Source organism: Ambystoma mexicanum, chromosome 10, assembly GCF_040938575.1.
Source record: "Ambystoma mexicanum isolate Mex_15411 chromosome 10, UKY_AmexF1_1, whole genome shotgun sequence".
Lineage (NCBI taxonomy): Eukaryota > Metazoa > Chordata > Amphibia > Caudata > Ambystomatidae > Ambystoma > Ambystoma mexicanum.
Genome location: NC_090932.1, coordinates 468,335,812 through 468,352,010, shown reverse-complemented (window position 1 = coordinate 468,352,010; position 16,199 = coordinate 468,335,812).

Sequence of the window (16,199 nt, the reverse complement as noted above, 5' to 3'; positions counted from 1 at the left end):
GTATTTAAGTATTTTACATGTACATTGAGGGATGCTTTGTTGCCATCACAAATCATGAGATATCATCTATATATCATCCCCAGTACACAACATTCCTTCTGTTTGTGAATGCTGTGTGTTTCCATGCGTGCCCAATTTCAAACTTACCCAAAAATAAATTGGCATATGTGGGGGGAGTTTTGACCCCATAGCTGTACCTTGCTGTTGTTGGTAAATCTGATTGTTTAAGCAAAAGATGAGGGCATGAAGTTCAGGTGGCTTTAGCTGAATTTTAGGGGTTTTGTTGCATTAAGTTCTCAACTTATCGTCCCTGCAAATAAAGTTTTTTCCTTGAATTTCAAAGGTTTTGTTACAATGTATTGCTCACCTTAATATCCCTGCAACTAATGTTTTTTTTTTCCTTGAATTTCCAAGGTTTTGTTATTCCATAGATGTTTAGAACCCTTTCAGACCACTAGCATGGTCTTCGGCCATGGGCTGTCCATTTTCAAAATGCTATGAGACCACTAGCCATTGCCTTCAGATTTCAGGCTTTGAGAGCTCACAATGCTTTTAGGCAATGCACAGTGAGATTACATTATTTGCCATAGACCACACACTTTGGTTAAGCAGTGTGCTAAAAACGGTACACCCCTTTTTTGGCAGAGTCATTCTGGCATGGGCCGATTTGGCACAGCCATTCGTCCACAGGGCTCATTTCGGCATGCCCTTTTCAGCACAAAAGCAATTCCAGCGCTTTTATTTTGGCACAACGGATGTTTGGGTGTGGTTGACATTGCAGCCGCGTCTAAAAACTCTCATGCCAAATAAGATCACAGGACTGCACTGCAACAAACCTTGCCACCTCCCAGTTGTGTTGCTATATTTTAATTAAATTAAATTAGTGAAATTAAAAAAAAAAGCCTTAAACCCTGTTGTGCCAGTGTTTAAAGCCCAGCATTTAACCACTATGCCACAAGGGCTTGGTGCTGCACGGGACATACATTTCATACTTACTCTTTAATTTAATATGTTCAATGATAAAAGGCTAGATATGAAACTTGAGAAAATCCAAACGATAACATCATTGTAGCATAATGGTTAAGTGCTGTCTCTCAAACTTCTACGGACCAGGGTTCTTCGATGGCAGCATTCAGCATAAATGTAATTCTATTTATTTCATTTTTTCTGTTTTATAATGTTGCCCAGAGACGGTGTAATCCTCTTTTTGAATATATATGCAGAGCAAGGAGGAATGTGTGGTGTGATTTTCTGCATGTCATCTGAGAGTGTGTGCATGGATTGTGTGTATGTCTGATGTGAGCATGTGTCTGTGTACATGGTGTGAATGTGTGTGTGAGGGATTGTGTGTGCAGTGTGCATTGGCTCCTTGAAGGTGTGTGTTAGTGTGTGCGCACAAGTGTGCGCTCGTGTGTTTATGTGAGCATTCTGACACATTATTGAGTGTGAGTTTTCAGTGTCAGTGTAGGTGTGTGTGTGTGTGTGTGTGTGCACATGTCTCCATGTAATTCAGAAGATGCCCATTGTGACTTGTAGTTTTGTTTGGTCCATCAAGTGTCCTAGAGCCTCATTACGAGTATGGAGGCAGCCATGGAGTTATTGGCTCCATGGCTGCCTCCATACCGGGCTCCATTACCGGGTTCCTGCAATGAGGACTTACCGGGTCACTCCGACATAGGAGGACCCAGTAAGTCCTCCTTGCAGGAACCATTCCCCATTCCTATTTGATCCCCCATAGGGCTAAATGGGAATGGGGAGGGAGGTAATGACGGGCACATTATGAGAGGTCCATTATTACCTCCCTCTTCCCCTCGCGGGATCCGGAAAAGACGTCTGGTTTAACCAGACATCTGATCCGGGTCCAGAGAAGGGAACCTCGTAATCGGCACCCTCGTAATGAAGGGGGCCGGTCCCGTACCGGCCCCCTTCATTACGGGAGTGCCACCCTTATAATGAGGCCCCTAGTCTGCAAGTCCCAACATGCAAAGTAAAAAGGAAATCTGAATGACCATCTTCCAAATTACAAGGGACGTGTTGCATATAACAACACAAACAAGACATGTAACTTGGCTATATTCAGGATTTCTCCTGTACCTCTGTTTGTTTGGGTTGAATGGCAGTAGAGGATCTGTAAGTTGTTGAAGGAGGAGGTATATAGTGTAGAATCAGAGGAGGGGGTAAAAAGTAAAATATATTTTTTTCATCTGGGGAAAGTGAGAATAAGGGGCTGGAGAGGTGTGGTGTCTACATGCCCTCTGCGTTTTCAAAGTCTAAAAGTAGTGCAATATATTAAGCGAATAATAGGACTGTGTGGCACAAGCCCCTCGATTGAGCTACAAAGAAAGTCTTGTTTGTGTTGACTCATGTGCAATGGAAGACGTGCAACTATTATTAACCCATGGGTAGTGGAGCTCAAAAGCCCTTCTTAAAATAATGCAGTGATCTGGTGACCGTTTCCATGAAGGAGGCCAAATGGATCAAAGGCATGGCTGTTAAGGCTGCATAGTCCAGAATACAAAGTGTTTACCAACATATCATTTTTTTCATTCTTTTTTAAAAGAAGGCTTGATCCATGGTCTGACAGAGTTGAAGGACCAGCATTGAACCATGACACCACAATGGTTTAGTGCTTCACAGGGCATACATTTCATACTTAGCCTACTTTTTAATATGTCCAATTGTAAAATGCTAAGTATAAAACTTGTGAGAATCCAAACAGTAATATCATTGTAGCATAATGGTTAAGTGCTGCAAGCCAAAGTTTTCAAAGGAAGTGCTCTACACAAATGAGTTTTTATTTTATTTTTTCAGTTTTATAATGTTTCAGTAAATAAATGTTTTCACGTGTAATCCATATTGCAAAGTCCCTGCAGGTTCATGCCAATTGTGATCTCTTGCACCAAAACATACTTGTGCCGAGAGGTACAAAATTCAAAGAACCTGAAGGTTCATGCTTTGCCAGTTGCAACCTCTCACACCAAAACATCCTGGCGCCAAGAGGTCCCTGCACACACATGCCTTCATCTGACTGGGCTTGCCCAAATGTGACCTGCGGTGAAATGGTTGTGCAATAACTGCACGCACCTAACTGGCCACGCCGAAATGTCCTGTCCTGTGCTTCATGGCCCTTATTTTATTGCCAGTCTCTTGGTGACTATTGAAATACATTGCACAACCCCAACTAACCACATTTAAGCAGCACACACATGGGAAAAAAATATCCAGCTGCAAGATTAACATATGCCCAGGTATTTTCTGCACCCATAGTGAAAATCAAAAGGTGGCACCCTTGAACATACGTGCAGTACTGCTTAGATTCAAAGTGAAGAAGGGGCAGGCCACTCAGCCATGTTGCTCTAAGTGGTCTTGTAATCCTGTTTCATTTATTAGGCACAATGGCCTGAGGGGGTTGGCTTTTTCCTTACTTTGAACATAGGTAGGGTTGGTCCAGGTTACTGCATGGATGGGAGACCTCGGTCACAAGTGATTCTTCACCCTGATGTCACTTTAGCTGTCAAAATATCTATTTTTTATTATGGATAAAAGATTGCAGGCTTTGAGAATTCCAATTTATTTTAGTTAATTCCCTGTGCGATTAAATGATTTGCCGAGGATCACACACTCTGGTTAAGCAGCGTGCTACAAGACCCTTGTTTTATGGCCGGTCTCTTGGTGACTCTTGTGGTACATCGCACCACCCCAACTAAACGCATGTAAGCAGCATGTAAATTGGAAAGAAATGAGCAGATGAAAAAGTAACATTTGCCCACTTACTATTTCCCCCATAGTGAAAATCAAAAGCTGGCACCCAGGAATATATGCACAGTAAGTCAACATATATCTTAAAATGAAATATACAAATGTAGTTCAATAGACCTACTCCTTGGATGAAAGTGTTCAAGACAAAATAGCACTGGACTTTAAAAAAAAAAGTCATGAACACCAGAAAAATAACATAAGAGAGGAAATGTTCCAATATATATGCTGGCAAAGTATAAAGGGTGCTCACCTTTCAAACCCAGTAAAATATTCCATGGAAAACTAAATTCCAATATGAAACAAGTGCTGGTGGATTTGTGAGTAAGCGTCTGCACTGGGAACATGACAACTTGAGTAAAATCCTGGTAACCAAATACTTGAGCAAGCATGCCAACCTCAAAATAAAAAAAAAACAAGGGGTTGCGTCTGCCCTCTGAAAGAAGTTACGTTGTCCACCCACATGGGTCCTTTACTGGTGCCCTGAAAATCAGCCACAAACAGGAGAAAATAACTGCACCATTGTGCAGAATTGCAAACTCTCTTGCCACATCGTGGGCAGTTACTTGCCCTTCCATCATTTTCCTCCTCAACCCCATATCTGGCTTTCAACAATACTCTGCTTCATAAAGCTAACTTTGAAAGTACACATACCATAGTGACACTCAAATATATAAATCCTTATAGAACTATGTTAGGCAAAAAGTGTACAATTGTGGCATTATTGCCTCGCATCTTGACTGTGGGACTACAACTACAAGAATGCAATTCAGCAAAAGGCAAACAAAAATGTCTCTGGGTGCAGAACATTCAAGGTATGACAGTAGCATGGTTTTAAAAAAAAAGAATGTGGATGCTGTGTGTTATGAGATAGTTAAAGCTAATAAAACTCATTGCATTCAGGGATGTGGACTGTCTCCCATCCATTCAATAACCTGGATCAGCGCTGCTTAGATTCTAAGTGAGAAAGGATACAGCCCCCTTAGGCCATGTTTCTCTCAATGGTCTTGTAAGGTTAGTTCATTTATTAGGCAACATGGCCATAGGGGCTGACCCCTTCCTCACATGTGCAGTTAAGGAGGGTTTGTCTCCTTTATTGCCGGGATGGAAAACCCACTGTTGCTGCAAAAATATTGTTGTTTTTTTAATTATTGCCTGGGAGGCTACAAATACCAGAATGCAATTCAGCAAAAGGCAAAACATTGTTTCTGAGTGCAAAACTTGTATGGACTGACAGTTTCAGGGTTTAAAACATTTTAAATAATTTGAATACCAATTCGGTCGCACATTCATGAAGTAAACAGGACTGACCCTGATTGATTAGCTTCAAAACAAGGAAAGGGCCAGCACGTTTCTCTAAGTATTCTTGTAAATGTGACTTGTTTGTCAGGCAACATGGCCTGAATAACCTTGTCCCCTGCACACTTTAAAACTAAGGGGGGGGGGAGGGTCTGTCCTGGTTACTTCTTGTATGGGATACCTGAATGGCAATTGTATCACTGGCCATGGTCAATTGTTCACCCCCGATGGCACTATAACTTTAAAAAGATATATTTTTTTAAAACTCTAACCGCGGGTACTGAACTACTCATACTCATCCCCACTGCTATCCATAGTCCTTTATATCTGAGAATATCGGCAAAACGGCTGGAAACAAAATATTTCCTGCCCCCCACCAACTGTCTCCCTCATCTGTACCAGCTTCCCCAATCCTCTGATGACCTCCTCACCCCCCTAATGTCTCCCTTTCCCCCGACAACACACTCTTACGCAGTTTGCTTTGAGATGTCTGCTATTTGAGGCTATAGCTGAGGCTACAGAACATTTTGTGCTGCAAACTCAGTCCCTAGACCCCCTCAAGCTCCCACATTTCACTTAGTGCCCTCTAGCCACCCCCCACCACTAGCCTGATGGCATTTGCATGTTTTTTGACCTGCAAATAGCGTTTTACTTGCATCTCATTTTCCCATATCATCAGCTATAGCCGCGATATCTCTCGCATCAACAGACAAACAACAGGGCCGTTGTTTCATTTCTAAAAAACCCTGTTTTGGGGTAAATCCCTGAGATATAGCTATCTATGTTTGAGAAGGATGCTCCCTTCTCTGTCTAGATGTGGGGGGGTTGGCTATAGGGCACCAAATGAATTTTACAAGTTGGAGAGGGTTTAGGTACTAAATTTACAACATGATGCTTTCTGTACCCTCTGCTATAGCCTTGAACAGCTAATATCTCAAAGCAAACTGTGTCATGGAAACAGCGTGTGTGATGGGAAGGGCGAGAGCAGGGGAGGTAAGGAGGCCATCTGGGGAGTTGGGGGAGCTGGCACAGACACGGGTGGCGCTTTGTAAAGGCCGGTGGACAGGAAAGCATTTCAGCTGTTTTGCGATATTCTCAGTTATGTTTAGCCAAGGGTATGTGAAGTTCACTAGCTCTAGTTAGTTTCTTTTTTTTTAAATAAATATATTTTTACTACCATAGTGACGTTGGGTTGAAACATCACTGGCCATGATTAGGGACACGATTGCCTTTTATGTCTTCTATCCATGCAGTAACCAGGACAGACCGTGCTAAGCTTCAAAGTGAGGAAGGGGCCAGCCTCCTCAGGCCATGTTGCACATAAACAAGCAAAGTTACATGACCCCTTAGAGAAACGGGCCAGCCCTTTCCTTGCTATGAATCTAAGCAGGGTCAGTATCACTTTGAAGCTAAACAGGGTCAGTCCCTTGAAAGCTTTGCACTCAGAGAGCGTGTTTTGCCTTTTGCTGAATTGCATTCTAGTACTTATAGTCTCCCAGTCAATAATAATAAAAAAAATAGATATTTTTACAGCAACAGTGGTTTTCCCATTCCAGCAGTAACTGAGACGAAACCTGCTTAGCTTCAAAGATAAGAAGGGGTGAGCCCCCTAAGGCCATGTTGCCTAATAAACAAGCCCACCTTACAACACCACTTAGAGAAACATGGCCTTTCTCTCTTTGAAACTAAGCAGGGTCGATCCCAGTTCTGCATGGATTGGAGACAGTCCACTGTCCCAAATGCCATGCTACTGTTATACCGTAAAGGTTTTAAACTCAGAGACTATTTTTTCACCTTTTTCTGAATTGCATTTTGGTAGTTGTAGTCTCACAGTCAAGGTGGGGGAATAATACCACAATTGTACAGTTTTGCCTAAAATAAATCTATAAGGATTTATATATTTGAATGACACTATTGTATATGTACTTTCCAAGTTAGCTTTATAAGCAGAGAGTTGTTGAAAGCCAGATATTTGGGAGAGGAGGAGAAATTATGAGAGTGCAGGTAAGTCATGAGTATTTGCCCATGATATGGCAAGAGAGGTTGCAATCCTGGACACAGGTGTAGTTATTTTCCCCTGATAGTAGCTGCTTTTTAGGGCACGGGTAAAGGACACATATGGGTGGACAGCGTACCTTTTTCAGAGGGCAGACACAACCCGGTTTCTGAGGTTGGCAATCTTGTTAAAGTATTTGGCTACCAGGAATTTACTCAGGTTATCATGTTGCAAATGCAGACGATTACTCACAAGACAACAAGCACTTGTTTCGTATTGGGATTTAGTTTTCCAGGGAATATTTCACGACAGATTGCTGGGTTTCAAAGGTGAGCCCCTTTTATACTTTGCCTGCATATTTATTTGAACATTTCCTCTCTCAGGTTTCTTTTTCTGGTGTGCATTACTGTTTTTAAAAGTCCAATGCTATGTTGTCTTGCAAACTTTCATCTAAGGAGTAGGTCTATTCAACTACATTTGTGCATATTTTCATTTGTGCCAGCTTTTTGATTTTCGCTATGGTGGCAAAACTATCTGGGCATATGTTATTTTGTCAGCTGGTCATTTCTTTCCCTTTACGTGCTGCTTACATGCGGTTAGTTGGGGTTGTGCAATGTATGACAACAGTAACCAGAGACCGGCTATAAAACAAGGGGCTTCTAGCACGCTGCTTAACCAAAGTTTGTGATCTTCTGCAAATCATTTAATCGCAGAGGGCATTAACTAAAAACATTCAGAGTTCTCAACGCCTGCAATATTTAATACAGAATAAAAAAAATAGATATTTGCATAGCTACAGTGACATTGGGGGTTAAAAATCCCTGGTGACCCGGGTCTCCTATTGACACAGCAATCAGGACCGACCCTGTTTAGCTTCAAATTGAGGAAAATGCCAGCCCCCTGGGGACATGGTGCCTAATAAGTGTGGCAATGTCACAAGACCACTTTGAGCAACATGGCCTGAGGGGGCCATCCGCTTCCTCACTTTGAAGCTATGCAGTACTTTGCATATATTGATGGATGCCAGCTTTTGATTTTCGCTATGTGTGCAGAAAGGCCATGGCCATCTTGTGGCCAATGCTGGATTTGACTTTTATGGACTTCATTGATTCACAGTGTGTCACCCTTTCTCATGGTGGCCCTGAATCATGCTGTTCCCATCTTCATCTTGTATCCAGGCTTGCAACATTATGTATTACTACTGACTTCTGCAATTGTATTTGCTCTCCCCTCTTGCTTCTCCCCTCTTTTTGACTGCTTATACTGTTCTCTCCTCCTCTCCCTTTCTCACTTTTCCTATCTCCTCTCCTCCTCCCCTTACTTTCTTCTATGCACTTACTCTATCAGATTTGCCCTGGACCTAGTATGATAGAAACCTTGTCTGTCTCCTCCCCACGTCCACTTACTTGTTCCCCCCTCCAGCACTATCTGAAATGTCGTCAGGCCTAGTACGATATTTGCTTGTTTTGTTCCTCTCCTCCCTTTCTGCACCACTCTCCCTCACCTTTTGTTTTCTACGGCTCTACCAGAAATGTCATCGGCCTAGTACGGTAATCACCTGTCTGTTTCCATTTCCTTCCTACTTTCCCCTCCCTTCCTTATCTATGCCTTAGCTCTTGCACTATCTGAAATATTGTCAGGCCGAGTGTGATCGTTAATTTCACATCCTTACTGTTCATGGCCTGTAAGAAGGTCATTGTATTTTCCCTTGTTCCCTCCCTTGCCTTGAAGCGCTTTGAAACACATTGTGTATAGGCACTATGTAAGTAAACTATCATATCATATCAAAGTACCTGGGCATATGCTATTCCAGCAGCCGGCCATTTTTTTCCCATTTCCGTGCTGCTTAAATGTGGTTATTTGGGGTTGTGCGATATATCACAACGGTCACCAAGAGACCGGCCATAAAACAAGGGGCTTGGAGCACGGAACAGGACATTTTTGGTGTGGCCAGTTAGGCGTATGCTGTTATCGCGTGACCGTTTTCCCACAGGTCCCGTTTGGGCGTGCCCAGTCAGACCCAGCCAGATGGGTTCAGGGACTTCTCCGCTCAAGGATGTTTTAGTCCGACAGATCGCAATTGGCACAGCATGAACCTGCAGGCACTTTGCAGTTTGTACCTCTCGACGCAAGGATGTTTTGGCGGGAGAGGTCACGATTGGCATGAACCTGCAGGCACTTTGCATTTTGTAATATGGATTAAAAGTGAAAAACATTTATTTACTGAAACATTATAAAACAGAATGGAACGTGTATTATACCGTTTTTGGGCTAGATAAAACTGAAAAAAACAAAATAAAAACACATCTCACTCAACGGTGCAGCGCTCCACTAGTCCCTTAGTTAGGTTGATGGGATGAATTCTTCTCTTACTCTTAATCCTTAAATCCTTACACAGAATCCGAAATGTTTCCTAGACAAAAGGTGAACAAATGCTGAATGACTGAGCATGGCTCTTTAACAGCGTATTCCTTCCTCTGATTTGGTGTGGGAGTTTCATGCCCAAATTGGACCCAATAAGAGACACTGAGAATATCGAGTCCTCCCACAATATTCTACAAAGATGTCAACTGTAAGGCAAGGTCTTAAAGAGGTCCCTCTCCCATTCGTCCTTTGAACAAAAGAGGTAGCCATTGATATCAGTATTGGGCAGTAAGATTCTTTGACTGGCAGTTTGAGATGCATCAGGTTAGAACTACTCATGCACTTCTGATCATAATGTTATCAAGGTGCTACATGCCTCTAAAGACAATACATTCGTTTATTTAGGTATGAAAGAAATAAAAACACATGTTCTAACAAAAATGTCTATTATTACATAGAAACCAATAGGCAATTATAAGGCACAAAGTCATAAAAGGATGTTTTCAGTTAACTTTTAGAGGAAAGTGTCGGATAAAGATAATTTGAGACAGATTGCTGGTGTATCAAACTAAACCTCACTTGGGAAGAAAAACAAATTCAGTTGAGCAGTTACAAGGAAAGTCATCATTCACTAAATGCGTCCTAACTTGTCTGGTTGGTCATAACCCATGGGCCATGGTATGCAGCCATTAAACTTAGGGCAGATCAAGGAAGATAATAAGGATGAAAGACCTTCCTGTAAAATGCCAAGAAAACTGTGTTAAAAGTTGTTCTGTTGGGCAAGAATCATTGGTCAAATTTAATGAGAACATAGAAAATAAATTAACAGAGCAACGAAGATGTATCTGAATTAGCCACTGCGCCCAAAGTTAGCGAGATGTTCAAGTAAGCCACTGCTTGTTAAGTTTAGAGACCTATCTGCATCGATGAAACTAAGACGCCAACAACAGCAGACAGGTACATATCACACCCCATGCTTGTGGAAGATAGCTGAAAGCAAAACCACTAACACCCACACATCTGCAACCATACTCCATTCCCAACAACATATTGCACAACACCCTTCCTATTAGAATGCACCTATACCCCACGACAACATTTTGTTCTAGCTGGACACACAATGAATCTACTACTGTCACACTCTCTCTTGTCAACCTTATAGCACCCATCCACTTTCCAGCTCGATAGGGGTAGCTACTAGGGACCTGGCCACCCCTTGCCAACTTTGCTTTGGCTAAATGCAAACAAGCACTCTAAACCCCTTTGATGAATTTCCCATATCTGGACTTCGGCCCACAAGGGCGTTCAACCTACAGCGTTTTGGGACCATACCAATGGCGAAACGGGTAATACAAATGGCAGATGATGATGATTTGCCTCTGAAAGGAAATGTAACCTAAGTGAGTGATTTATAGATCTGAACCACAGGGAGCAAAGGAAGAACTTTGTTGAGATGCAACGTGGAGTTCCAGTAAAATCTGAGAACAGCTCAGTAGGGCAAGATGTAAGGTTGGAAGAACAGTAATGAGCGCCTTCAGACCATACCAATGGTATATAAGGCGCTATATAAGTGCAAAATAACGTAACATAACATAACATGACATAACTAGGCCTTCCAGGGGAAATTCACAGTGAGTAAACAGGGTGTTTTTAAAGAATAATTGCGAAGGAAGGTGTTGTGTTCCTGAAGAGTGGTTGAAATTTTACTACTAATCAAGCTAGCTGAGTTGTGCACCAAATAGAAGGTGTCATTGTCAATTACTCCTTGAATACAGGGAAAAGGCTTGGCAAAAACCAACCATGCAGGCCCCTGAATCTTTTAGAAAAGTTGTGACTGTTTCTGCAAGTTTGGGACTTGTTTTTTGTACCAACCAATCCTGGGTCTCACACAATGATTCGCCATTCACTAAGAATCCTGCAATGTACGGTTTAGGCCTCCCTCTATTTAAGCCACAGCTGACTTTCTGTTAAATTGGGTTTTTTAGGCTCTGAGAGAAGCAGTACACATGGCAGGTACATAGTTGGAGGGTGTCGTAGGATTTCTAGAACATAAGAGCATAGTTTTGAGGAGTCTGAGGAGTCCTAGCTGTTTGATGTTGGTTTTCTATCTAGTTTGTTGGTCACAGGTTTGGTTTTGGGAATATTTTCTTTTTCCTTTTTGTTTTAGTTCTAGTTGAGTGTGTTGTTAGTGTGTCCTTAGTTTCACCCCTATAAAAAAAGAAAACAAATAAGTTGCCCTTTCCTCTTCTGGCTTTAACCTTTTGTGTCTCCTTTAATAATTTAAAAATGCCAAAAAGAAATCCATGTGCCTAATCATATCCCAAAAAAAAATGAGTTTATCCTGTCACAGTTTCCCCTTCTGTTTGTTGTCATCACATCTCCTCACTTACTGTTCTGTTGCTTGTGTTGGTTTGTTCTTTTGTGTTGTGGCATTAGTATAGTTGGCATTACTATTGAGATTATTGCAGCATTGGGATTTGTTTAGTTGTAATCTTGGAGCCATGCGTATTGTTTCCCAGGTGGTTTAGTTTCAGACGTTTCTGGTTCTCAGGGTGTGCTTCATTTTTCAGAGTTCTCAAATTCATTATCACCAGTCATATCACTAGTCATTAGTGGTTCTGTAGCCATGCCACGCCTGCAATGGTGGGAGAGGAAGGGAAAGAAAGTGGGAGGAGGGGCGGCGATGCATTTCTCTTTCTTTGCAGGAGGAGGAGGATTTCCCCATAATAGAGAAGGAGAGGGGAACCTCATGCTGTTTGTTGGTGCCAGTTTGTAGGCCTGGCCCACGGAGAATCGCTCATTCCCTGTCAGTGGAGTAGCCTGAAAGGCAATGGCAAAGGCCTTAGGAGAAGGACTAGGAGTCAAAGCAGGGTCATTGAAGCAGAGTCTGAATAGTGGCAAATAGGCAGGGGTGGCAGGGTCTGTTAGCCACACCCCCGACAGATAGTGGATGTCCCCACAGAGGCAAGGTCAGTTCAGGACATGTAAATGTGTAACTGTTTCTCATATGGGGGACGGATGAGGCTTGAGCAAGCATCCTGGAATAGTGAGGAGGGCGTGGTTTTCACCCAGAAGGAAGAGGGCGCTACTGAGGATGAGGGGAGGTCTCTCAGGAGAAGGCTCAGGGAGAGGATGGGACATTGGAGGTGCAGAAGCACTTGGTATACCTTCCTGGGGGGGGGGGAGGTGCAGGTCCAGGAAGGGGTTGTTTGTTTTTCGTGTGTAACATTTTAAGATGTGGCATCTGTGTTGCCTCTTTTTCCTTGTTTTGTTATACTAAAGAAATCGTGATGACCAAATCCCTCATTTTAAATGGAATGTTATTTCAACGGAAAAGGACTATGATCGGTAAACCTGCGTCTGTGGCCCTCACCTTGGTAAATTGCGTGTTCCCTTGTGGGACTGTGTAAGATAGTAAGAGCCTGGGTGATGCAGAATTCCCAGGCATTTTCACAACCCCCCAGAAAACAAGTGGTTGTTGTCTGCCATATCTGTCCCCGGCGTTCAAATGAAACCTTATGAACTGTGCCTGTGTTTGACTGGTGTGAAATGCAGTCAGGATCCATAGGGGTTCAAATGTCTCACATCATTTCTTTTTCGGTATGTTAACAAACTTTATTGACAATTGCAAAGGCCAAAACTGTGATTGTACCTAGCAAGCCAAGCCCTTCCTCGACATCATCGCTATGAATAATGATACTGAAATACACCATCAAAGGAGAATGGCTCATAAAGCTGCAACAATGTAAAACAATACAGTTTCTCTGATGTGTAACTTACCTCATCATGCTCAGTTCATCAAACAGTTTTGCAATTACCTCCGTTTACCAACGTTTAATACAATGATGATTATAGTACACTTATGTTTTGACACACTTAATCCCTCTACTGTTTGCTCTGTCTGTGGTACTGACCTTAACGGTGTCTGACACTTCATTCTCAACGCCGTCTAGAGATATCGGGCCTCATTACACGGTAGGCGGTAACCATGGCGCTAATAGCGCCATGGTTGCCGCCGGTATTTTACCGTGTCCGCCTTGGTGGATGGTGGAATTACCGCCCTACTCCAAGGTGAGCGGGGGCGGTAATTCCCCATTCACCAAGGCTCTTCCCCATTCCCATTTTTGCCCCCATAGGGCATAAAGGGAATGGGGAAGGTGCTAATTACGGTACCGCAAATTGCAGTACCGTAATTAGCTTCGAGGTCCCTTTGCGGCACCGTACTTTAACGGCTGGTAAAACTAGCCGTTAAAGTTGGGTCCCGCAAAGGGAACTCGTAGTAAGGTGTTAGGGGTTTACCGGTACCGGTGCCCTTACCGGTACCGGTAAACCCCTATCGCCTACCGTGTAATGAGGCCCATCGTCTCTTCCTGAACTGGTCCAAAATAAAGTAGAGGTCTCAATCAGAAAAATATTTCACATATGCTGAGAAGGGCCAACCAGTCTTTATCCTGCTTGCATGAATAAGTAATAGGAAACATCCTGCCAACTTCCTGGACCAAATTATCTGGTCTCCTCCTAGAAGCTGACCTCCAGGTTCTTCAGGAACTCACAGACAACAACCATCGACATTCTGGATGACCTATTACCCCTTCTGCTGATACTCTTGGTCTGCTCACCAGCACTTGAACCACTTAACCATCACTTTCATGAACACATGCTCTATGCCTGCCTCACTGTGATGGTGTGGTGTGGTACAAAAATGTTTGAAAGCATGCATTCACTCTAAGGAATGCTGTGGCTAGTAAGAATAAGGCAGAAGCTCAGGTGACCGACACAGCTCACAAGGAAGTATCTTGGTATTGACTGATTGTCGGAATGTATATGGAATCTGAACAAAATGAGAGTTCCAAAGAGGAGGGGTTATACCCAAAAAGGAGCTGACTCTCTCGTGCTTTGTTCCAATAATTAGGGATTTCCATCAGGAATAGACTAGATCATCAAAGAGTTTGCGACATTAGAAACTGCCACCAATAAAATTGCTCTGGTCAAATACATTGTCAGTTTGGCATGCAGCGATCCAATGGTTGGGGAGATAAGATCAATGTGACTTGCAGGCAGCAGTGTTCTTTATGTAGGTATGTATTTATTTATGTATTTACATATACAGGAGGAACAATGCTCTTTTGATCACAAAAGAATGTACAATAGATAAGAAATCAGATTTGACAGGAATCAGTGAGCTTCTCATAATAAGATGAGTTTGAAGGACATTCTGACCAGGTTGTGGAGGGGAGTAAATGAAACATTCACCAGGGACAATACACAAGTGGACATACATTAGACGTTTTTAAGTGCAGGTAGGTGGTACGGCCAGCTGTGCTCAGGACGAGACCACAATGGGTGAAGTGCTAGAATGGAGGCAGAGACAGAGGCAGGTTAGAGGCAGGGAAAACATGTTAGCTAGCAGTCAGCTGAGAAGTAGGTAAAGAGGGTAACTATGAAGCGAGGAGGTAGACATTTCGTTTGGTTTTGAACAAATCCGTGTGGACTGTTTCTCGGATGTCCGGGGGAAGAGAATGCCAGGCAAGTGGAGCAAGAAGAGAGAAAGAGCGGAAGCGAGAAGACGCACAGGGAGGGCGAGAAGCTACAAGGGTAGTCGAGGAGCCAGAGCAGGGATTACTAGAAGGCTTATAGAGTTGGACAGAAGAGGATAGATACAGTGGTGCCTTACCATTGATAGATTTGTGAACCAGGAGAAGACATTTAAATCTGGCCCTGTTTTGTTTCATCAGCCATCTAGTCTGGTGACAGTACGAGGAAGTAGGTGTGAAGTGAGGGGGTTAAAAGAGAGCCATGGTAACAGAGCTAATGATCTTGTCGAGAGGACAGAAAGCATAGTTAGGAAGACCTAAGAGGATGCTGGCACAGTAGTCCAATTGAGAGAAGACAAGAGTGGTTAAGAGGTGCTTGGTGTTGTTAAAAGGAAGGGGGTGTGCGATTTTCCTAATATTTAGGAGGTTGAGACGAGCTGCTGTTCCAGTTTTTGAGATGAAAGTAGAGAAGCTGTGAGAAGGGTCACAGATGATGCCAAGGTTTTTAGCTGAAGAAGAGCAGGGGAGAGTTTTAGGTTGGAGCTGGATAGGCAGAGGAAAAGATGATAGAGAGCTTTTGGCAGTGAACAAGAGTACCTCTCATTTGGTAGAGTTTCACATCAGATAGTTCAAGGTCATACAATATTTAATCCAGAGAATCAGTTGGAAATGTTGATAGAGAGACTAGAGGAGAGTTCAGGAAAAGAGAAGGAGATTTGGGTGTCATCTGCAAAGAGTTGGTACAAGAACCCAAAGGAGGAGATTAGTTCCCCAAGAGCAGAAGTGTTGAGTGTAAAGTGGAGAGGACGCAAGAATCAGCCTTGTAGAACACCAGCAGTTAGAGGAGTGAGTTGAGAGGTGTTGTTGCTCCAGAACACAGAGAATTGGTAAGGTGCAGGGGAGGATTCCATCCAGGCAAGGGCTTGATCTCAAATCCCAAGAAGAAAGAGAGTATTAGGGAGATCAGAGTGATCGACATTGTCAAAGACAGCAGATTGAAGATGCTGTGGAAAAAATCTGAGTAACATGTATGGAGGGTGTTCCTGTGTGTAATTCTACAGGGCACCACTTCTAAGTTAAAGCTGGTCTGATAGCACAGCAAGTAGAGCGCTTGGTTTGACATCTGTGCAGGGATGGCTGACTCAGGTTTGAATCCCAGCAAGGCCAAACTCAGCCTTTTATCTTTCCGAGGTCAATAAATGAGCACCACACACCGTGGTTTATAAGCAGTGCTATATAAATGCTAAATT